The sequence below is a fragment of the Metopolophium dirhodum genome, chromosome 4 (assembly GCF_019925205.1).
Source record: "Metopolophium dirhodum isolate CAU chromosome 4, ASM1992520v1, whole genome shotgun sequence".
NCBI classification, from domain to species: Eukaryota; Metazoa; Arthropoda; class Insecta; order Hemiptera; family Aphididae; genus Metopolophium; species Metopolophium dirhodum.
In genome coordinates, this window is record NC_083563.1 from 8,050,574 (window position 1) to 8,076,338 (window position 25,765).

The following is a 25,765-nucleotide window of genomic DNA, read 5'->3' on the forward strand; positions in this document are numbered from 1 at the left end:
TTTTAATTTTGGGAGTTTTTTTGTTGTAATTCGGTTAAAACGTTCGCAAAAACTTGAAATTTGGGTTATTTATTTATATTAGCCTTACCTAGACATGGTAAAATTTTCAAAACATCTGAGCGACTTATGAGCTTTTTCTTTTCTTTTATATATTTTTTCATTTTTATAAATTATTATAAATTATAATTATAAAATTAAATTACCTATTTATATAAATCGTTCTTAAGCTGTTCTTAAAACGCTTTGTTTATCACCATAGAAACGAATAAAATTAAATAAAAAAGATTCCCTTGTTCGCTCAAAATCGTTTTTTATCGAATGCGATCATTGCATTTAAATTGAATACAGTAAAATTACACTACCCTGACTGAGGCTCGAAGGGACGACGGACAAACATCCACCACCGAAATGCGCTGACCTATTTTTTAGTATTTAAACATGTATTCATAAAAAACGTTGGACACTATAACACACAAACCTTTTATTAAATTACAGACAAATTCTTCACTATCTCATGTCCAGTTATTTTATTTCAAATGTCTATTTACTGAATATATATTTAGGTAGGTTTAAATGTATTAGGTCATGAGTTAAGTGTACCTATAGCCCATTTTTTGAAGTTCATTGTATTAGAAAAGACCACATATCATACTTATTAAGTGATAGAATTAAAATTATACAATATAATCTCTACTGTGATTAATTTTTGAATTATTACATAACAAAATTTATATTGATAAAAACAGTTAGGCTAAAACAATTTCCATTTTCCCTAATTTAATAATTTCCATACTTTAACGTTAGTACAAAATTATTATTAGTTGTTACCTTTATAAGAAAAACCGGCATCACTAAGACGTATAAAGAATACAATAATTGTTAATGATATTAAAACTTGAAAAGAACTCATAGTTATTGTTAAAAATTATGACAAAGAAGGAATTTATTATATATTTTGTTTTACTAGAGTAAAAAGATATTATTTTCTGAATATGTGTGATGTTAAACGTTGATGATTATATATTAACTATTGAGTTTAAAAACCAACCATCCATATTATTATACATTTTTTTTTACTAAATCAATATATGTTTTTTAGGACTCATATGAACAAATAGCGTACATATGGTTGTTTTCTGGTTCTATCGATTATCAAATATTATATAAACGAACAAATCCGACTACCGAATTATTCCTGTTCACCAGCGTACAGAAGCTAACACAGTAACACGTCATATCATTTATTCAGATGGCAAATAACAATTGTATTTTTCAATTGCTTAAAATTCAAAGTAAACCGACACCGGCGTGCTCGCAAACTGAGTTACACTGAACCCAAGTTATACCAACTTGTTGTACTGACAAGTAACAACATTTGTATTAATTGTTATACAAATTACTATGTAGAAATCTACGAACTAGAATACAATTTTATAACAAACATAGTATGCATTACAACCGTAGATAATATGAAAATCATGTCTTGGTTTCAAATAGGTACAGGTATGAACAAATAATGTACACATAATGTTGAGTGTCTGTGATTCTACAATCAAATAACAACGAACACGTTTGGATTTTTTTTCTTTTCCATTATGCTTTTATACGAAATAAAAATATTGGAAATTTTTAAAGTTCGAATATTTACTCATAACTCTACATTAATAGTGGGCCAGTGATTTCTTTCTTTTTAAATTTGTAGTTAAACTATCTTACCACCTGTAGTGTCTCTAATATGTATTCAGGTGACCGTTGCGGTTGTTCGAACTGGTAAACGACCTAGTTTTTCAACTCGAATTTTTTTTGGTTTATACAGCGTAGCTTTTGGTTACATAAAATACTAATATGGTTTGTATGTTACCCAGGGCCGTATTTAAGTGTGGGCAACGGAGACATTTGCCCCGAGCGGTTAATTTTTGATACATTTAAGAGGGGGGGGGGGGGACAGGCACCAATTTTATATTAATTTAATAAGAATTTGTTGAGTGCCTACTCGGACTTTTCACATTGCTTGACTATGCTACGGTCAGATAGTGTCATTTTCTCAATGGCTTGTCAATCAATGTTAGTATTCATTTGTGTAATTTTTTCATAGTTTACAATTATTGTATATGTTTTTATACATTTTGACAATAATTTAAAAAATGTATCATCGTTATCTGTGTTTTTTACAATATTTTCCTAAATAAAGAATTATAACTAATCAATTAAAAATGGATTAATTTTTTTTTGTTTTTGGGTGGGGGGCGTACAAAATATATTGTCGATCCAAGGCGCAAAAAGTGTAAATACAGACCTGATGTTATCATTAGTAACCACAACTAATTATTGATTTTGTATACCATTTTATAATATTACTATTATATAATTATGTATAGGTAGTTCCACTAATGCTTCACTTTACTTTCTAATACTTTTAATAAAAAAATATATAAGGCTTAATCTTTATAATTTTAAAACATTTAAATTTTGAACCTTTAAGCGATCATTTTTTTCTTGAAATAGTTGTTATACTTACTTTCTTAACATTTGTTATTTGTGGAATATTAAGTACATGGGAATTTTGGTTTTGTCCACCACCATTAAAATAAAATTGTTCTTCAAACTGGTATAGTGATATCTAACCTGTCATTAATAAGGTAGAATTGGGAATTTCATTAAATAGTAATATAATGTCGTACATAGAGACAGACGTTGGCCGTTTTGAGAATATTTGTTGGAATTTTCAATATGAATGACAGTCTTATACATTTGTTAAGTATTTTATATTCAAGTAAAAATAATATTTTATTTCAATTAAACATATTTTTTATATTACTTGTTAGTTGTTGAGTATTTATGACCTTCCATTCTAAGCTAACATAGTTTTAAATTTAATACCTAGGTACCTATAACGTTTTGCGATAGTGGTAGGAAACTAATTTATTTTCGGTTGAAGTTTGCAATTTGTAATGAAAATAAATAATGCACTATATATCATTTCAGTAGTGGATTATTTATTGAATAATGAATGAAGAATAATAATTAACAATAATATAACATTATTTACAGGTAAACATAATGTTTGATAAAAATCAATTAGGAAATTAAACAAAAAATAAAGAAAAAAATCTATAAGTAGTTAAAACTAAAAAAAAATTGACGAACACAAAATTGGTATTTTATATCAATTTACGTGACAAAAGCCACGCCCAATTCGGCCCATGATTTTGCATAGGAATTCAATATTTACTTTGGTGCATTTTAATGATAGGTCAATATCTTGAATTTTATAGAACAATTATTTATATCATTGGACGTTAGTCCAGCGAGTACCTCAGCACTATGTGATGTCTACTTCCGTAGTCGAAATTAAGGGATAGAAAAATCTTATTAAGTTGATCACAAAAATGATTGCTTCTGACATGATTTCTTCGAAGCGTACTTCTTTTTGACTTTCCCAGTAGTGGAATATCTGATTTTTGAGATAACGATCGATGAAGTGACCTGAAGTAAGTACCTCATCTTGTGTTTAACTTGTATTATTCGGTACATAACATATCGTTTCTTAGAATATTGATGTATTAATACCTATTTTCTCTAGCTCTTAGAGTGTCGCTCTGTTCTAGATGACAGCTTGCTTGTAAGAAATTCTCATCTTTAGCCGTCTAAGAATTATGACATCCAGCTACAATCCATCCAAATACTAAATTCTCCAGAATTGGTAACTCTAGGCTTGATTTTATTCGTCCTTCAGTAAGGTTGTGAAAAAAAACATTCTGCTCTGAGTAACATATCAATTTTACGAGGATTTTTCAAATTCGGATTTACAATGTTTAACAGAATATTCCAAGTAGTGATATAAATTTCCGTAGTATGTAGATTGTCCGTTAACCTTTTCATTACAAGGCAGTGCATTTTTTCTGAAAGGTCGTTATTTCATGATTCAATTGTGCAGTTGACGCTGTATTGAGCATAATATTATACTAAACCTTTTACTATTTCCGAAAATCTGGCACGTTGTCCTTATTTTTATAATCAATTAAGTTGAGATGCATGATCTGTAATGAAGGTAGACTGTGATCTTGCGTCCAATAGCACACGAATGTGATGTGCCATTATAGTCTATTGCGCATACCAATTCAGTTAGGTACCATCAAGGCGTCTTTGTGTACTCTGTGAGCAGCGAGATACGTCATTGTTGTAACGCTAATAATTGATGTTCGACTTTATAGTGCTTTTTTTAGCAAAAAGTTGTGTAGTATGTTGTGCAGTTTTCACTGCTTCTCATGCTCTACAGTCCGTCGACATAAAGCCCATAATTTCCCTTATCATTGATAATTCACCGGAAATGTCTGACAACTCTCACCGTTCAATCGCTTCAGGATCTAGTCTTGAAGTCAATATGTCAATGAGTATTGAATCCCATTGAACTGTTTCAACCACAGTGGCATTAAGTGTATTCAGATTCATATCAATGTCGGTAATGACTCGTCACAATGATTGTGCATCAGCATTTTGTGTAGAATAAAATGATGAAAAGGTATTTATCTAATCTTGTACAACAAACCGTTTATCAAAATAACTTCCAGGCTACTTTATAGTTTGCAACAGGAATGATAGATAACTGATTAATTGTGCTGATTCGCCTTTGATCAAAGTCTTAAGATATAAAAATTGAATTAACGTTACCTAGCCACGGGTTCCGATCGATAGTTGCTGACCACATATCTGAAAAACGAATCCAGTCAACATAGCTCCTGTGAACTCGAGTGGAATGATTGGAGGTAGTTTGACAAATGTATCTTCTGCAATAGCTACGTTTCTTACAGATCTATTGAGTGTCTGACAGAGCCTATCACTATTTAATTCAAGTAATCTTTCATCAGCTTGACTAACAAGACCATGTCTACAATTAATTTTCAAAAGTAATTCGTTCATTTTGCTCACGTTCTCAATCATCAAGTTCGTTGATTGTATTTTTTATTCCTTCAAACAACGGAGTTGATCCATTTAAGATGGTATGGTCGAAGGCACATATCGTTTATGAATCATTGGTAGTTGGTACTTATCAAAGTGATCGTTTTCAACTATAGAAATTTAAGTTGTCTAGGTCATATATTTAAAATAATTTCCATAATTGTTTTTTTTCTGATGATAGTAGTCATCGATCGCACTCTTTATGATTTCTTTTCATAAATAATTATATTGACTATTGGCAAGATAAATATTCGGTCATTTAGCCACGTTTAGTCGATTTATCCAGCATCCACGTTAAAAGTGTAAGTCAAAACGTCGCCATCAACAAGCTATTTTCGCATCTCCGAAAATAACTCCACTAAAAAAATTTGACGAGGTATCGTAATCCATATTTTTAGTAGGTGTAAGTGTGTAATATACCATTATTCACTGTCTACGCTTTCGAGGGGGTTTTTTTTTATTTTGAATAAGTATCTTTCACATTTATGTTTAGAGCAAAAAATACCCAATAATAGAAACAATATTAAGGATAAATGAGACAATAATTTTAATTTAAAACTAAAGCTTTATATATAAATTTAAAAATCTATAATATATGTTATGATACAATAATTAAACAGTTAGGGTACACTACAATTTACGTACCTATCTTATAAAAAAAATATAAGAATCATTATTTTACATTTTGTAATATAAATAAAAATATTTGAGTTAGTAATTTGAATGTATTATTGGTTACTCTAAGGTATAGGTACTTAAGAAACATAATATGTCCATATAGTCATGATACTTTATTTACGTTTTCGTTAGTAATGTTATTTTCCTTTCCCACATTAATTGCAGACTATTGAGTAACAGAAGCTACTCACATTGCATAATATAATATAAGATGCTTGAATTAAAATTTAAAAAAATTGAGCTGTAGGTTAAATAATTCATATTGTTCAAAATAGTTTTCAATGCTAATAAATGATAATTGCATTTTAAACTAAAAAATAAATAAATCAGTTTTTCACACTAGACAATTGTATTAGTAAGCATTGTAGGTAATCATGAAATAAAATGAAATTCATGTTTGTACCTTTCAAAAAAATGAATCAAGTTATTTGTTACAGTGGCAACAAAAAAGTACCTATACAGTTCATAATCGAGGAATGTTTATTACATTACACGCATATTTGTTGCATCGATTATAATATATAATACTATTATGTACAAATTATCTATTTTATACTAATAAGGAATAACTAATAATTACTACCTGAAGTGTAATGATTAATGATTATTTTTTTATTTTATTTTTCTAAAAAGACACAATTTTGTTTGTATTATTTCGTTAATACTATTCTGAATGATTCCCGAAAATTCCATATTTCAGCTTCAAGACTAATTATAATAATATTATTTTATTTAAACTTTAGAGTTTTATTTGGATATTTTTAGCACCTATTTAAACCATAGTCTTTGAGGTTTTTTTAAATTAAAAACTAAGACGATAACTGAAGATTATATTATTAGTCGGTACTTTAACATATTTTAGTGAAAGATATGTAGAAATTGATAATAATATAGTATTATACTTTATTGTACATATTATAATTTGTAATAATTATATGTATGTGTATTGTGTTTCTAAAATTCTAAAAAAATCTATTAAAATGTTTGCGAAGATCGTATAATGGCTTAAAAGAGATGGATACATTACTTATTGTAGTACTTTCAAAATAAAGTTATTATATATTTCTCACTTTTTGTAGTTGAATACAATTAACAATTTAATTAGTTATTATCTGATAATATATAAATAGGTAAAAGACAATATATTTTATTAGTATACCTGTACTGTCTATAGATGTAGTCACCACCCACACAAATATATGCGACGCAGACAATTTATTGCACAATGCTTATTTTCTATTTTAATAATATGACGTTTTGGTTATTTTTTTTTTACACACATAATAATAGTAATATGTCTATTAGGTAATTCACAATTTCCCGATAACTAATTTGCAATTAGTTCAAATATTCTATAAAATAATCATGTCAATAGTTTTGTATTTACCGATGCGTATTAACAAGATATTAATAATTGTCATCCAAACTAAATGACACGTGTCTACTCCGTTGTGATTTTACCACGTGGTCACTATTATGTTATAATATTACCGTTGCTATAAAAGTCACAGAGACTTCGCTTCGTTGAATTAAGATAAATATTATTGAGCATATATATATATATATATATATATATTATTATTATCCGCCATTGTAACAATAACGAGCGAATCGTATCTCCGGATATTCATACTTCTCGTGGGTATAATTCTTCTAGGAAATTATTACCCCTGGTACTCTGATCTTGGGATATTTTATACCCCCTCTCGAGTGTATATATTATGTAACATTTTATCCTATAGAAAAGTTATTGTATTCCTGGTCGAAACGTTCTAGAAGTATAACACTTATGGTTATAGGTTATGGTCTATTGATTCCACAGCGTACCGATGCCTCCTAAATCCTAATCCATAGCGGGGAGTGCAAAGTGATTTTCACAAAAATAAATAAATTGGGAAGACGGTAACAATATTCCACCGTATGAGTTTCCTGATACACCGAGTCCATTCAATTTGGACGAAAATTATGCTACCCTTCTGTACAATTATACACCAGTAACCTAACTACAACTTTACTTAATCATATTATTATACTAGTATGAAATGTCACTGGACACTGGAATCGAGACAATTTGATACTTTTGTTTACGCTACAAAAGTTGTAATTTCTGCATCTTTCAACACGTCATTATACTGTGAGATACTCAATATTACAGTGAACTGTGAATATAATAATATACTATTCATATAGGATCAAGCTCTAAGGTCTGGTGCATCTAGATATAAGTGAACCTTGTGTTGTTGGAGTTTCCTGGTGGGGAGGGGGGGGGGGGGGGGTAATACCATCTGCTATAAATATTAAATTGCGATTGTATAATAATAAATTAAATACAATTATTATTAGAGGACACAAAAAAATGAATGTCTCTAACTTATTATTTAATGATAAATTATTGTAAATAGTCGTAACTAGGTACTAAAAACGATTTTGTAAAAATCCAATCTAAAAAAAAAAACATTATTTAAATAGATATATCTATAATAACCTCGTGATGTCACTGGGCCGGGCTTGGCATAATCACCTATCTTACGCGTGTTAAAGTTGCTCGGTTCACGCAACGATTTACCAACCTAACCAACCTTTTTTGATGTTAGATTAATGTTGATTGTTTGAAGACGGTCAAAGTATCAGAATTTCCATATAACGTAAGGTTTGTTTTAATATTAAAAATACTAAATAGATATTTTACAATGGGGCAGCGCGTCAACATATTTTAATAGATACCTATTTTAAATATTTAAAAAGAACTAAACATTTAAAAAAATATTTGGTTCCACTAAATTTTTAGTAAATAAAAACCCACCACATACGTACAACAGAAATTAGAAAATATACTTTAAAGGTAGGTAAATTGAAGCGAGTAACATTTACACGTATAAGATAGGCAATTACCGCGAGTTCAGCCCTGGAATGACGTCACGCGTCTATTTTCAGTTAGGTACTCATTACTCATTAAATAATGTGAGTAGAAACGTAAACCTATAACATTATTCTTAGAACTAAACATTCTTTCAAATTAAAAAAACTTATTTTTTGTGATTTTAGCTCAGTTTAGCTCATATTTTATTGTATTACTGCCAATCAGTATGTCCAGTGGACACTGGGCATTAAAATAAGGCTATTTTACAACAAAAAATATATTATTAATTATTACCATCATTAAAATAACGTCGAATAAATGATTTTAGTAATAATACTATGTATGCACATACGTTTATAAAAATTATTGAAAAAAATTGCATTAACTGCACGGTGCATGAATTGGACACATACAAAAATCTGAATGTAAAACAAAGTTATTTTCTAAATGGAACGCATTTTGAACAAAATTCGCAAATGTGTATAATGTTTAAATACAAATTGCGGTTTCTGTAAAGTTTTAGACGTTTAGTTAAAAGCCATTTAGTTTCAACGACCCTTGAACCATTAATCGGTAAGGTATTTACACCAAGTAAATGGCAAAGTTCGAATAAGGTTATGAAACGTCTGGAACTGACCTAACTCTTCTCTGGCTACCGTGGACCACTGTTTTGGTTGAGGGTCTATATAGATAGTATCGTGAGTGTATACCTAAATATATAAATATATAAAGTAGATAGCGGAATTGGACCACATATTATCCGTATTCCGTAGAAACGAAACAAAACTCAATAATAATTTATTGGACATTTCTACGCGCACTATTTACACGATTTAAATGTGACGTAAGTATAGAAAAGAAAAATACGTTAGGTTTATTATATTTATTAGTTATTATAATATTATTATTGTTTTTGATATGATATTAATAGCCATAACTCATAATTCATATAGGTATACCAAACAAATCAAAAAAAAATTTAAAAAAAGTTACATAGATATTCAATATTAATACTTAACCTAAAATATTTAATTGTATCGTTTATTTTATAATTATTATACTTAAACATTTCAAAAAGTTAAAAGTTTCTTTACAAACAATATCGTTGACAAAATCGTATTCGATATACATATTAGACATCTATAGACCTAGTATGTTAAAAATATTGGTAGTACCTATTTTATAAAATATTATAAAAAACATGGGGGAAAAACATATCATTGTTATATTGTTAGGTATAGGTCTTTTCAAATTATAATAATATAATATAAATATACTCTATAAAACAACAACAGTTTATAGAGATAATTTATGCAACATTGATCAAATTTAACTGTACTATACCTAGTCTATATTATTTGTCTGGAGGCTTAATTGGATTATCATATGGATTAATTAAAACAAATTGTACATAATTGATAATATGTATCATAATATACATTACTATATTATATTGATAACATTTTAATATTATTTTATTTGTTAAATTTAATTTTAGGACATATTAGAGAATATAAACACTTAGCAATAAAGAAACGATAAATAAAACCATTAAATGTTTGCATTTTTCCATTGAAATTTTAATTAGAAGTATTAAAATTATAAATTAAAATTTATAATTATAGAATAATACCAAAATTATTAAACTTTTATGCTCATAAATCTATTTTTGTAAAATGTATAAATTTGTAATATTATATGGGTAGAAGATGATTTAAGAAATTACAATATAGCAAACAAAGCACTCGCCGTAAACGAACAGATTAATTTCAAAGACGTTGTTCATTATTAATAAACTAAGATTCTATTTAAACTGTATGTCAAGTTAATGATTATTTTTATTTTAATTAAATCAGTTCGTCTTACGTTTTGCTGTTTTATCAACAATCATTTATAATTATATATTATTATTTTTAGTGTCTTATATTTACAAACATAAAAGCTACAGGATTCTTTTTCATTTCATCGATTTTAGTTTCCCATAACAATTTTGACACAAATCAATTAAAAAACAATATTTTCATCATCCGTCATTAAAGTTATTTATTTTTGCACCGAGAATAATTGACATCCTTAAAAATTATATTTGTTAAGATAAATCATATTCGTTTTTGAGAGAATAGTAAATTAGTAACCAAAATTTAAAAATAAAATTCTTCTTATTCACTTGTTCTGAATGAGTCCCAAAAAGATTTATATAGAATTATAAACTATGCTGAGAGCCCATTTTGTATAAAATTACTTTATTATGGAATCTTTATAACCATAAATGTAAATATTGGAAATAGTTTTTTTTTCAGAAGAATCTACACATTTTTTTAGTTTATAATTAATGAAAATTTAATATTTCATCTTGTATTGTTGTTAAAGAAAAATCTCAAATAAAATGTTACCTCTGTTACCTTGTCAACTGATCCTTCAAGGTTCTAAACCTTCTAAGACCATATTATTTTTAAATACCTTTATTATCATCATAGCTTTGATATCTTCTAAATCATCCTTATTCCATAAGTATAGAAACAGACATAGGTACAGTTTATAAAGTTTAATAATTCAGAAAATCCTCGATAAAATTTTAATTTAGATAAATCAACATTTAAAAAAAACAAACTAAAATTTTACTGAAAACAGACGAGTCACCTCGTCAATATAGTTACTCCTTAAATTAGAGAAAAAAAAAATCGGGTTTAGTAAAGTATAAATAAATTTATTTATAATAATTAGTAATAGTATTACATTTCAAAGTATTAATCTTTGAGTTATATAGGAAAATAACAGATTTTATTAAATCCATTATAACTTGATGAAAATGGGTAGTGGGTGGGTGAGCATATACTTGGTAAATCACCTTGGATAGTAATTGAAGAACTTTTGATATTCATAGCATAGAACAAAAATAGTAGAAGGGGAAATACTGTTGTAAACTGAAATATATCTTTCTACTCTTCGTGAACATATTTTACATTATGTATATTTCAGAGACCGTTGTGCACAAAGTCAATATCGATAATCTCTCTATGCATCACCATTCATTTCCCTTCTAGACTCGAAATCATTGTTCTCCGATGTTCACAGTCTTCACGCGCACTTCTGGGACCTCTGTGGTTTTAAAATCAAATATTGTTATACCTATTGTATAATACTCCGAACAAAACTCTATACAAAGTTTTTGGTCTAAAAATATTACATGACAATGGTAGGTATAGTGTTGTGTAAAACTTTGCGTATTTTTTTACAGGTGGTGGCTTCTGGTTTTTTTTTTCATTTCATCATCTCCCTTCTCTAGTTTATACAATGGTAGGTTGTGTGTTTGTAGCAGCTATTGGTTTGTAAATCACTTTTCGTTTGAAGCATAATATAGGTACTTGCCTTATTGCATAAAAAAAAGATCGTAATAACACAAACAAAACTCTCATACAACATAAAGTAACTACATAATATGATTATATTTTATTATAGTAATGCGTAGGACGTAAGTACACACTGAGTGCGTAAACTGTTTACATGGAAATCATAAAGTATTTTTAAAGATGAGTTTAATTTAATTTACTAGTCCTAGGTATACAATTGTATGTAAATATATATTTTGTTCGATTGTCGAATATGTTCGCTTGTGTATCCGCCGATGGTTGTAAACCGTAGTATGCGTTTGACCGTCTTAAGTCCACGCGCATACCGACATAAGATTATTTGTCGCCGCCATTACTAGAGATGGGTCGAATTGATTGAAGCTTATAAAATCGAACCAAATATTAGGTGTTCGGTTCGAGTTCAAAAGTCAAACCTACTTTTAAAAAACTAAATCGAACCAAATGTTCGAAATTCAATAATTTATCTAAACTCCAAAGAATAATGAACAACCTTAAAAAAAAAAAAAAAATTGGAACACGCCATACGTTTCGAACAAAAAATCTTTTATTTTATGTTTTTGTTTGACGTAAAACTAAAAAGTTTTAGTCGTAATTTAACACGAAAGCTTGGTTTGAATATTTCAGTTTGGTACTAAACAAAATATTTGGTGCGGGTGCGGATCGATGTTCAACTTGATAATATTATCGCATTAGGTTCGAGTTCCACATCACGTTGAATCGTTCGATTCAAAAATGCTATTTTGTCACCCAGTAAATCGCTTATAAAAACTAATCCAGCCATAGATAAAAATTTGACACAGACTATACGTTTTAATAAGTCATGTAATTTTTGTAATTTTACTGTATTTTTCATACAGTTTTATGAGATCATAGCTGAGAACCATAGAATCTGAGACTTTCAAATAATATGTTTCGGGAGTCGGAGTGGCCGAGCAGGCTACGGTGTCGATTCCGAGTGTTCCGACGCGGACCGTCGCTGGTTTGAACCTCGACCACGGCAGGCAGCTGTCTAGAGAGAGAGGCCAACATCCCCCAACTGAGTATGGCAGAAACCTACAGGTGTCCGATTCAAAATTCTGCCAAAACTAAACGCACGTGTTAACCCAACCTACAGTACCCTCCCCATAGTTGAAAAACTTCCCAATGGCCTAAATTGACACGGGTTAATAATAATAATAGTATGTTCCATTTTATAATAAAATATACGTTTTTAAATTACAATAAACTATTTTTACAAACAATTTTTATTTTAAATTAAAATAAATAAATATATTTTTTTTTTATAAAATGATGATGAAAAAAATAATCCACCACTGAATAAATTTACTAGAAGTTAACGAAAACTTCGAAATTTCAAAAGGTACGTATTATTTAGTTTCCAAATTATCATAATAATTCAAAATTATTTTCACGATGAAGTTTTTTACGAAATCAAAATCTATGTCTTATAAAGTTAAAAACTTATAAATATACAAATATACATAGTTAGTGTTTTTTTTAGACATTATAAATAAAAAATAAACATATTTTATCTAATACATTTGTAAATATTTAAAAAAAAAACACAAAAAGTTATAATATAAAAATATGTACTAATGTTTTGATCATGTTTTTGGACCATTAAAGATGTTTATCTAATATAAGCTACACCAATTTACCGTTTCAGTCTTTTTGGAAATTCAATTTTCAACAATCTATCATTTATATGTCCAGAAACTCTATAAAATAATTATTAAGGCAGGTCAGTTGGACTTGACAGTGCCTTTACTATATTGCGCAAAATGCAATATTCTTTGTTTTTGGAACAAAATATATTATACAGGCCTACCGCTTATAAGAGGCACAAGATCAATTCATGCACGTTTCTACCAATAATTATTCTTCGTAAATACGTTCTGTAGTAAGTGAACCAGAGAATCAGTGGTAATCAGAAACCTTATCGTTTAAACATTCCTTTAGAATATTTAAAAAAAAAATCTCATCGAATTCGATTGTGATAATATATATTCTTCCGTGTTTGAACTGACTTTTAAATTTTGGTTTACTTTTCATACGCTCTGGTGATATTCTCTTAACTAAGATTGTGACAGTTTCTTCTGTTTCTCGGAGCGTGGAGAAAATTGTTATTCCGTATAAATGTATAATATACAGGATGATTCATCTAGTACGATCATTGCTCAGCCCCCATTTATTCTTTATAAGAATGTATTTTTTTAAACTAAAAAAATATTTATATCTTATCAAGTACCGTAGTTTGTACACATTTGATTTTTATTCTGCTGCCGATGCTTGTCTAAAATTTGAAAAATTCATTTAAGCACTATATATATATATAAAATAATATATAAGTAAACTATAAATAAATACATCTGTTTTATTGATTAATTCCATTATTTTTTACAATTTTAACTATTCAACATTATTTTTTTTTACTTTCTAGTTGTATTTTAATTATTAAAATCTTTCAGTTTTTTTTTTTAAATCCGGTCTTGGAGCTGTAACCAAGTACATTTATTCAGTTCATCAGTGTACTTATGAAATTCTGTTAGTATGTATTTAATATTAATGGTTACTTTACAGTTAACTACTGCCTCTATATGTATACAGTCACATTATAAAATATATATTAAATAAACATCGAGAGAAACCCTTAATACAATTATAAAATATAATTAACATTGAATAAAAGTTGACAATTCCATCATGCCGAAGCCGAAGAATTTTTCCAATATTTTGCGAAATAATCGTTTCATCGAATCAAAAAAACTGGTATTATATGTAAGTACAAGGAATTATTATGCAGTGGCGTAACTGGTAATAAAACTAGGAGAGGGGAGGTGGGCAAAATAATTTATTCATTAAAATTGAAACCATCATCTAATTGTTTGTTTTTACACAAGTCTTAAAACTCTTTGTATGGCTTATAAACAAATTGGTGGTACCCATATATTATTAAATATTGGTGGTGATTCATTTTTCTCTCGTGCTTTAAACTAGCTAATACAATTTCCTCCTCCTTTCACTTTTTTTCATCTCTAGTCGTAAAAGTTTTAAATACAATGCCATATTGTTTTAAAGAAATAGCAATCTATAAGTGGAAGTTATATAAGTATCATACCTATATATATTTTTGTCAAAATATTATCTGTAATTGTTTAAGCTACATGCATTTTATGTCTTAATGTTTACCTATACATATAATTATACTATAAAGGAATTTGGTCCATTAAACTGTTTATAAATAAATATATAATATCAAGTAGGTACATAAGAGTTCGTTAAAAAAAATTGCTATAACTTGTTTGAAAAAGAATGTGATGATAATCCTGTAATCATAATATAATTGGGTTATTTTTATAACCCACATAATGCGATTATGTCAACAATACGTCAACATAATAATATACAACAGGAGAAACGTGAAAGAAATGTTCTGTATGCAATAATTTGAATAAAAATACATTTTTATCTTATAAATGTATGTTAAATGTATTGCATTTTTTCCTTAATTTAGATGACTTGAAGATTTATAATTTTGGTATATCGGGGGGGGGGGGATTATTTGTTTACCCTCCCCTTCCAAGTCGTTAAAATGTCACGTCGTGAAGTGCCCACCCAAAACTACACCAATCATCTAATGACTAGAGTAATTTAATTTATTTAATACAATTAAGCACCTATGATATTAAGTTGCATAATTAGTATTTACCTTTTTTTCTTTAAAATTAACAAACAGTACCTATTTATTATACTTCAAAATAATTGTTGTGACAATTTTACTTGTTAACTCAATTAGTCAGAAAAAATAAAAATAAAATTAATTAATCAAACCTCTAAGATTATTATATCACTTTTACCTTCCAAAACCACTCGCATTAGTGTATAATGCATATAGGTACCGTACAATATTATTATATAACAATGCTATAATAGTAAATTCATTTTAATAACTAATGCGATTTCATATAATTTGAATTATTCATTTTTAATGAACACAATATTGCGTCGATGATATCTTATTTAGAGATCATAATATATCTACATTGAAAATTAATATTTTCAATATATCGCATACATCAACTGTGTAGACATACTAAGTATTGTATAAAGTGCCTATAGCTCCTACGCCATGTTAGAACGTTAAGTAGTGCCATATTATAGAAAATATGTATAGGTACGTATCATATAGGTATGTATATAACTGGAACGTACGGTGCACTTATATCTACCGTTAAAATGACAGTTGTAGAGTGATACAAGAGTGACCATGTTTATTGTATAATATATTATATGATACTTATATTCGAAAAGCGTGGGCAGTTTTCCGCATTTAATATAATATAAGGGTGGTAAAAATTTAGTCGTGGTAGCTGTTATCGTTTTTTTTTCCTGTCGTTTTGGCAAACAATTAAAACGAAGCGCCGAAATTATCCTGCACAGCTCTGTGTGTTGTGAATATTTAAGTGGACGTTTGAATTGAAGTGCCCCCGTAACGGCGGTGGCGGGGTATGCATATTTATATCTGTGGTGTAATTGTGCGCACTACGCAACTACCGTGTTGGGTATTAGGGTGGACGACCAGACGAGACGAGACGAGACGAGGAAGTTGGCGGTGGCGGCGATTTCGTTTAATAATATTCAAAGGCGAAACATTTTTGTCCCACAGATAACAAACAAAAAACTAACCGCTGGCATTACTTTTGTATTTAATTTTTCTTAGGTCGGTAATTCTTGATAAACATTCGAAAACCGGCCGCACGTGATGTAGAATTAAGTTTTTCATAAAATCCATTCCAATTTCCAATGGATTAGAAAGTCTAGGAAGTCCCCATTATTTTTTAACTAGTGAGTACACTTAAAATTTGATGTTTCTAATGGTCTACCCATAGTCGTATTATATTATACTGAACTGTAATTTTCTTGTAAAGTTAAAAGTTCAATAATAATACATTACGTCGAATAATTATACAATCGTATATATAATATTATAATAACTATAGCATTCGAGTTATAACGTCTTATAAGTGACAATTTATCGATTAATAAATCATAATTAATATTTCGGTGGCACCTAAGTTCTTTACGGCAAAACGCGGAAGCAGCCATATAAGTACTTACAGCTGGATAGATTATGAATACATCTTTGAAAGACTGTAGTGGTCTTGTTGTACCATTGTTTCCATCGTAAGGATTCACTCAACCATCAAATTAATTATTATAAAATAACCGTTTATTGTGTGACAACAGACCATAGAGTAGAATGAGAGCGCAATTGATTGTTTTTTTTTTTATCATTAGTCTTGACCACGGAGTACGAAATCATATTTTTGTTTTGGTTCTGAAAAGCCAATAATATGGTTTTGTTATTTGTTTACGAAACGTTGCGCAATATCAAAAGTGCACTGCCCAATAACGACCTCGTTAGGAAATCTAATGTAGAATTATAGTTTTCGACCGTACTCTAAAGTACCCACACAATCTAATTATTAGTTCAAATTACCTCCGAACTAGTGGAGAGGAAAAGAGCGAGTGTGTGTGGGAAAGTCAGAGGAGGGCGACTATGAGGGTGGTACCGAAAGTATGGTCTCAAATAGGTACCTTATTATATTATTATGTATAAGAAATTAGGACACGAAAAATGACATTAAAATGGGATTACGATATCTTATTTTGAACATAATAACAATAATATCGCTTATCGTTAATATCATAAGCACTTTAGTGGTAATATAATACGGGAACGGCTATTCGTTTTTTGTTTAGTAATTTCAAAAATACGATAATCCGGGCCAAGTATTTTTAAGTATTTTGTGTCGAATTCAGTTCGCCCCGACACAACTATATAATATTATTACAGCAGGTAATTCAATCGACACCAATAAACTACTATAGTATATTACATTGTTATAAAAATTTTTTTTTTTTTAACGTTTATTAGATTATATACAATCTGTAATATAATATTTACAATGAGCATAATATGTGCTGAATTTATTTACATTGCTTTTGAATGCGGGAAGTGAGTAGCTACCCAGCAGTAACACTCGACTTTATAATAAATAAAGAAATATTATAATAAACTAATAAGCAGCGATTTGCGTGTTTGCGTTTGATCATAAAATTGTATTATTGTTTCCACGATGATGAATAATATAATACAATAGATTATTATTATATTATATTTTCATTCTATCGGTGGAGAAGACACTGCTCAAGACACTGTTTTCATAAATTACATAATATTATTATTATTATTTATTTATATGTACATATTATTATGATATAATAATACATATATTATATTCCTTCGGAAATGTAAACAAACCGTCGCGTCGCGCCGCGTGCCATCGACAAACTTCAACGCACCAAAAACTTACTTGATTCGGTTACCATACATGTATATAAATCGTCTTTGGAAAACTCGTTAAATCCGCACTGTGTGAATAACTTTATGTGTGTTTAATATGTATTATACATATATATGATAATAATAATAATAATAATAATAAACACCACGCGATATAACTACCGACCACCGCGGTGGAAATCGATAAGCCCGCTTCGGCGTGACGTTAACGCGCGCGTACGACTAGGTTTAAACTCAAAATCAACTTTTGCTAGATTTGAATTTTGTCTTTCTCATTTTATTTTTCCGTATAGGTACCAAAGTTCTTATTGCGAGTTTTTTTTTCCGACACACCCCGTGCGACTTATAAGCGAATAGCGAATTTATAATAGTGCCAAAAGTTCCGTCGTTTTATTTTTTTTCTCCCGTCCGCAGATAAAATATTATGTTTAGAACTTTAGCACGTCGTTATTGTTACTGATAAACATTTACTGTCGTCGTGTTATTTCTGCATAACTTCATACACCAATGTCGTGGCCACCGAAGAATATTTGCATTTGATACAAAATTATCCATCTAAATTTTAACTCGACGTAGGCACCTTCATAGTACGTATACAAAATAAATTGGCTATTGCCTATAATTATACTGATGGATAGATTCGTTTTGTTAATAGCTCAATATTCAATACAGCTGCACTTGATGATAGTGCTATACTTGGTTTGATTACAAAATAATATGTTGATGGCAACAAATAATGAATTCACAAAAATATCAATATCTATGTGTACATTACATAATATACATTTAAAAATAATAAACGAGTGCACGTTGTAAAATTAACGAAAAAAACGTATTTAAAATCGTTTCTCCTGAGAAATAACACATTGTGATAATTAGAATATATTATTACATCATTCAATAATATTATACCTATACATCAGCGGTTCTTAACCTACTGTGGTACGCGGCCCCCTGGGGGTCCAATTAATTTGTATTGTTTGTTCATTTATCAGTTTTTCTTGTTCGTACGAAATGTACATGAGTACGGCACTGTATACTTTTGGCATGTCTTATATTTATTGCCACTAAGATCAGTTGATCGATCGTACTAAATTATAGTTATATATTACATTTTTATAAAAAATTAAGTGTAATAAAAATAATTATTAATGCGTATGTTTTGTTATGACTTATGACCACTTATGTAATTTGTAATTTAAAATAATTATTAAAATTTTGGTTATGATAACATGAGATGTTTTGTAAAAAAAAGGTATTTGAAAAAAAATTGGTAATGGGGACACCGATTTCTAAAAATCTTTCATCAGGAAATCGTGATCTACAAAAGTTAAGAACTGCTGCTATTCACAATTTCGCATGCGTAATGCGTATGGAGATTTACACATTATAATATTATATGCGCGTATACTTTCTCAAATACCTTAAGAATTTCTAAAATTACCCTATTAGGATTAATTATTTTTCATGAGATTAAAAAGAAACCAAAAACGATATGAAAATCTATACCATAATATTCGTGTGCCGTGATATTCACAATTTTTTTTTGTACCTAGTTGATACTGAAACAAATAATTTAATTTGTTCCAGAAACAAAAAATGACTGTTGAAACTATATTATATATTAAATAATAGTTTATAATAGCAAGTATATAATATAATAGCCTAAAGCCTTTCGTCAACAAACTTTAGGGAATTGATAAGTCGGAAATAATGATGACATACTTGGCTATTGATACAACAGTTCACGTGACACATTTGTTTTTATATTTTTTTTTAATAATCCATTGTGTAAAGTTCTTTTTGTGTTCATACAAAATTTCGTATGGCAGTTAGAAAATAAAAATCATTGATATGGTGTGTATGACACCCTTGTCCCCTTTCTACGCAGCACAAGCACGCCACTGGCCGCATATAATTTATATACATATTATATCATAATAAAAGTAAATCGTTGTTTTGATTTTTGTGGTGAATTATTATCAATTTCGATTCGAAAGTAAAAAGTAACAAAATTACAAACGGAATTAAATAACATAGTTGGGATTTTAAATAATATAAATAAAATAAAAATAAAAAACATAAATAATAAAATATAGATATAATATATTGCTTCCGTAAAAAACAATGAACCGATAATTTAAACTTTTATATGGGTATATAAAAAAATGACTTATCAATTATTTTTTTTTAAGCCACCATTCAAAAACGGTTTTATAGGAATATAAATATATTTTAATATTTCCTAGTAGTTTTACAAAATTGGGAATTGATCTTGAGTTGAGCACTATCATCACAAAGTATGGTAACAATAATAATAGTGGTAATAATAGTAATAAAAATAATAGTTAGTATTTTTATAAAATTTGAATTTAATTTTAGTGGCAAATAAAATTGAATTCGTAACACTGTGGTTAAAATAACGAGGGTGAGTTTAGAATGCAATTATCACTGGCGGAGTTCGTCATGATAATTAAAAATCAACATTTAGTATTTTTGTTTCATTACCTGCTTAGTTTTCTGCCATGTAATTATGTTTCGTTAACATAATATTATAGTGAGGATGTATATTGTATAGGTATAAGTTGCTATATAATCATAATAATAATATTATACCTTAATATATTTTAAGCGACATTTATAGTAAATCACTAAAACATCATATTGTATTAAGTGCAGTTAAAATATTTAATGAAAAATGAATAGGTACACCTATTTCTTATAAGAAATTATATTAATGTTTCTTTTTTTTATATAGACGCTAACTTTACCACACTTTACCATAAAATTAGACCTATGATACACCGACGCATATTATTCGATGTGGTTTACTGTATCAAATATCTGTTAACAAGGGAGGTAATAAAAATATTTCTCAACCGTAAGCTAAATAAAGGTTTAATGTTATGTCATTATATAAACGTGAATATGCTATAACGCTAAGTGGGTATTAAAAACTAACAGTTGTATTGCTATATTATAGTTATTTTTTTTTTTTATTTTATTTATTTAAGCATATTTACAATCTATACAATTTGTACAATAAGAAAATTTGATAACATAGGTAATTAAAATGACTTGAATGTCTTGAGGGGGGAAAACCGTCCATCAACAGTACCTCCTATTTAATTTGATGGGTTCATATAATATGGAGACTGTTAGGCAAGAGCGTCTCTTGGCCATTTTCTTTTTAACCTCCTCGGAGGATTGTTGGGAATGGTTATAGAGGACATGCGGGAAATTAGAGGGTCTTAGTTCGAGTGCAGTTTGGAGTGAAACTTTTTGTAATGACGAGTTGCTATTTTGTTGACTGTTGGGATTTGGAGATCTTTATGTAATGCGTCGTTGGTCATATAGCATGGGGCTCCAGTTATTTGTCTAAGACATATAGACTGGAAAGCTTGTATGGGTCTTATATTGGATACCATATGACCAGAGGGGGGTAATTATCGTCTTGTATATTAATATTTTGTTTTTTAAATTCATTGAAGAAGACAATAATGGACGGAGGAGATGTAGACGTGTGTTTGATTGTTTTCTTTTCTGTCTTGTGTGTTGGGTCTTTTATCTAGATGAACTCCGAGGTATTTGGTTACATTTTGGACAGTAATTGGTGAATTATTGAGAAAAAGTTGTGGACATTCGTTTTTTTTCAGAGAAAAATTTATTTGAACTGATTTGTTTTCGTTTATTTTAATTTTCCATTTTTGAGTCCAATCGGAGATTAGATTTAAGTGGTATTGTATATCGTGGGTGGCTATGTTTGGGTCTTTATTTGATGCTAGTATAGCGGTATCGTCTGCATATGTCACTAGAGTTGTATGGTTTGTTTTGGGCATATCTGATGTGTAGATATTGTAGAGTATAAGTGATAGGTCACTTTCCTGGGGTACTCCCGCTTTGATTTTATGATAGACAGAGTAAGAATTGTTAAATTTAACAGTGAAATATCGGTCTTCAAGATAAGATTTTAGGATGAGGAAATACGGAGCAGGTAGAAACGATTTTAATTTGAACAATAATCCGTCGTGCCAGACGCGATCAATTAATGCTTGCGCGATATCAAGGAATACACAGAGGCAGTGTTCTTTTTTTTCGAATGACGATGAATATTATAGTTAATTAAAATAATTGTTAATAATTATTACAGAGAAAAATGGAAAATTAAATTAAATAAAATGTATTATTTGGTATCGGTAAAATAAGATCTGCAAACGTTATTGTTTCGTTCCAAACATATTAATGGCATCCTGAATTAAACTATTTTTGTAAAAATTCACTCTTTCACGATGAACGCTCATCGTACAAAATTCATTTAAGCAATATTATTATTCACCTGTAGTTGAATGAAGCAGTGTTTTTACTCTTTTCGATGTACCGTACGGTATTTCTATTGCGAGCACGTTATTGCAGTCAGAGATAAAAAGAAAAAACCTTAGATAATGTCTATGTGCATAGTCCATTGATGTGTCACATAAGGCATAGTTTAACATGTCTTATGTGACACATGCTTGAATATGCATACGGGCGTAAGTATTTTATGAATAATCGTTGGATAATATTCGAAATGCATCAAGAAATCAAGAAACGAAATTTCATCGCACTGGAATTCAACTAAATAGTTATGAGTCCAATACTGATACTAAATAATATTAGATTCCTTTAACATATTTTCAGTTTGTTAGTGTTCACAATTTAGCTTAATTTTTTCGTTAAAACGTTTTTTTCGTGTTTGTAGGATGAAGTTTATTGAAAATTCTGTTTTATTTTCACTTGGAAATATACGATGATAGTGAATCCAACCAAGGAATAATGATTGAAAGTCTGGAATAGCTTTCAACAGAATCGGTTTCGTAATTTGACTAAATTTTTTGTTTGGATATAACGCATGGAATTTTAATTTCCGCACCAATTTTTCCCGCTGCATTATACGAGGAATGATTAAAAATATCATTGGTAATGATAACTGATCGCTCTATATTATTAATAAATAAAGTCAATAAATCTTGAACATAACTTTGGACTGAGTATTAATCAATATATTTCGTCTGTTCTTTACTTGGAACTGGTATTATTGAACGGGTTATTTAGATATTATATTAATAGTTGAGGATGTAATACATTGCGATGTTGATGTCACACATGATAATTGGTGAGATATCATGCGATTAGTGGTGTTAACTTTGTTAAATCTGAATTATTGTTATAAGATAGTTATTGTAGGACTGATTTAATGTTGAGAAGTGATAACATTTTCACTAAACATGCAAATAGATTATTATACTTGGTGGATCAGCGAGTATCACTTAAAGTTGTATATTTGTAACAAGTTTTCGACGAAGTATACTTTCACATAAAAAAAAAAAACTCCAATATTGTTTTGTATTTTCTGACACTGCATTTAAATAATTTACAACCAGATTAAGTTTATGCGAAGCAAAGAGAAAATATGTTGTTTTGAAGCAACTTCTTATTACTTACAAGATATTTTTTGAACTGTATTTTCCTCTCCGGCCATCACTGAAAACCTATATAAACTCAAGCCCACAAGTTTATTCAAATTTAAACTAAAATATAAAATAATACATTTAACGGCAAAAAAATATAAGTTGTTATACCAACTGCATCAATGTTTCTAGTGCACTAAATCCTAGATATTTTTCTCTTTTAGTTTTTGATATAGGTATCTACAAAACGAACGCCAGTCAAAAGTTTGACACCTGCAGAAATATATATATATCAGAAGTTTCATTAACTAACAGTAAACAACTTAAACTAGAATAAAAGTAGAAGTAAATCTAATACTTCTTGAACATTTTGATCACATAATACATTTCCACATAACCAAATTAATTCATTTTGAATGCAATCGAGGTATATTTAGCTTTATTTTAACTGGTTGACAAATTTTCAGGCTAAACACTGTCTCCCACATCAACGCATAATTTTAAAAGATCATGAAAATCTCCACTGCACCTCAGTTTGGCTTTAATGGCTAGATCATACTATGTCACCCAAAACTAACTAACAATTGAAGACAAAATCGGAAATAGCATTTTTCTATTTTATTTAATATTTTGTGAGTGATGTGCAATATTGCGTTGATCTATTACACTTTTTTCGTTGTTACGTATGATTTTTTTTTTTTAATGTTATTTGACAAACAGAAAGTTAATGCCATTATTAGATAGCATTTTACATTTTTTTTTTCGTGAAAGCAAAATTATAAATATTTGGAAAATGTATTAACGATTAATGCTCCTATATAAGTCCTCTTTTATCATCAGAGCAAAGAAATAACACACATTTTGTTCAAAATGTCTAGAATAAACCAATTCTGCCATTCTATTTTAAAATACATATTTTGTGCAATACTGCTGTCATTCTTAAAAGTTAAAACAATAATTATAAGAAGAAACATAACATGGTATTCAATAAATTTGGACATAAAACATTAAATATGCAGGTTATGACTCACAATCGTTTTGAGTATTTATTTTAACTTCACAGTATAAGAGGCACAACGCAAATACTTTATCCATGTCACTTTACACTATTATAAATCATAATGTTGTAATACAATTTAGTCTCAAGGGCGATAAGTTTTAGGTACGTCGGATGATGTGCTGTCGGTCCGATGAAAGATGATTAGACCGTCCATTTCTGCCGACTATACGTCTTACGTGACATTGGTCCCCCGTCCCACCTTATGTCGTTATCAACATGGTGGGAAAGTCGACCAGAAAAAATGCCCCCCCCCCCCCAAACGTATACCCATTTCTGTTGGCGACTACGATGAGTTTTACCGACCCGTGTGAGAGCCTAGGTCTATGACGACCATAATAATAATTATCTACGCAAATCAGATCGACGGACAATATTATGTTATTCAAAAGGGTTAAATAACGCGCTAGTAATATAAAAATATTCGCCGAAGGGTTAATATTTATTAACATAATATATTATTATTACGCGTGTGGTGTTTGCTTTTAACGTTTTAATTTTAAAAAATCATAGGGTACCTATATATAGCTACTATAGTTACTGCTAAAGGCATAGTGTACACCGAAAATAGTACGTACGGTATAATCAGTGTACAATATATTTATTAATATTTTTTTTAAAACTGTTGCATCTTAAAATGTCGGCCCCGTTGGCAACACGAAACAATAATTAAACGTGTAAAATCGGACGGACAATGTATGACGTGTAGCTTATATTATATTATTACAGTATGTATTAAAAAAAAAACGGAGTATTGCGCTCGAACATGCGAACCGACGACCCTTATATAGCAATCATGCAGATCAACCAACCGTGTATTATAGGTGTGTAGGTATAATAATAATATAATACGAACATTGAACACACGTATTTTTACTGTTTAGGCGTATCACGGGAGGTATATCGTAGTACGTGTCGTAATACTTTTTTCCCCTTCACGACAATCCGTCCGGTGTTTAAATAAAAGAATGGGAAACGTGTGCAAATCTAAAGGTCAACCATAGTAATATATTGTGTTAGGCAGTG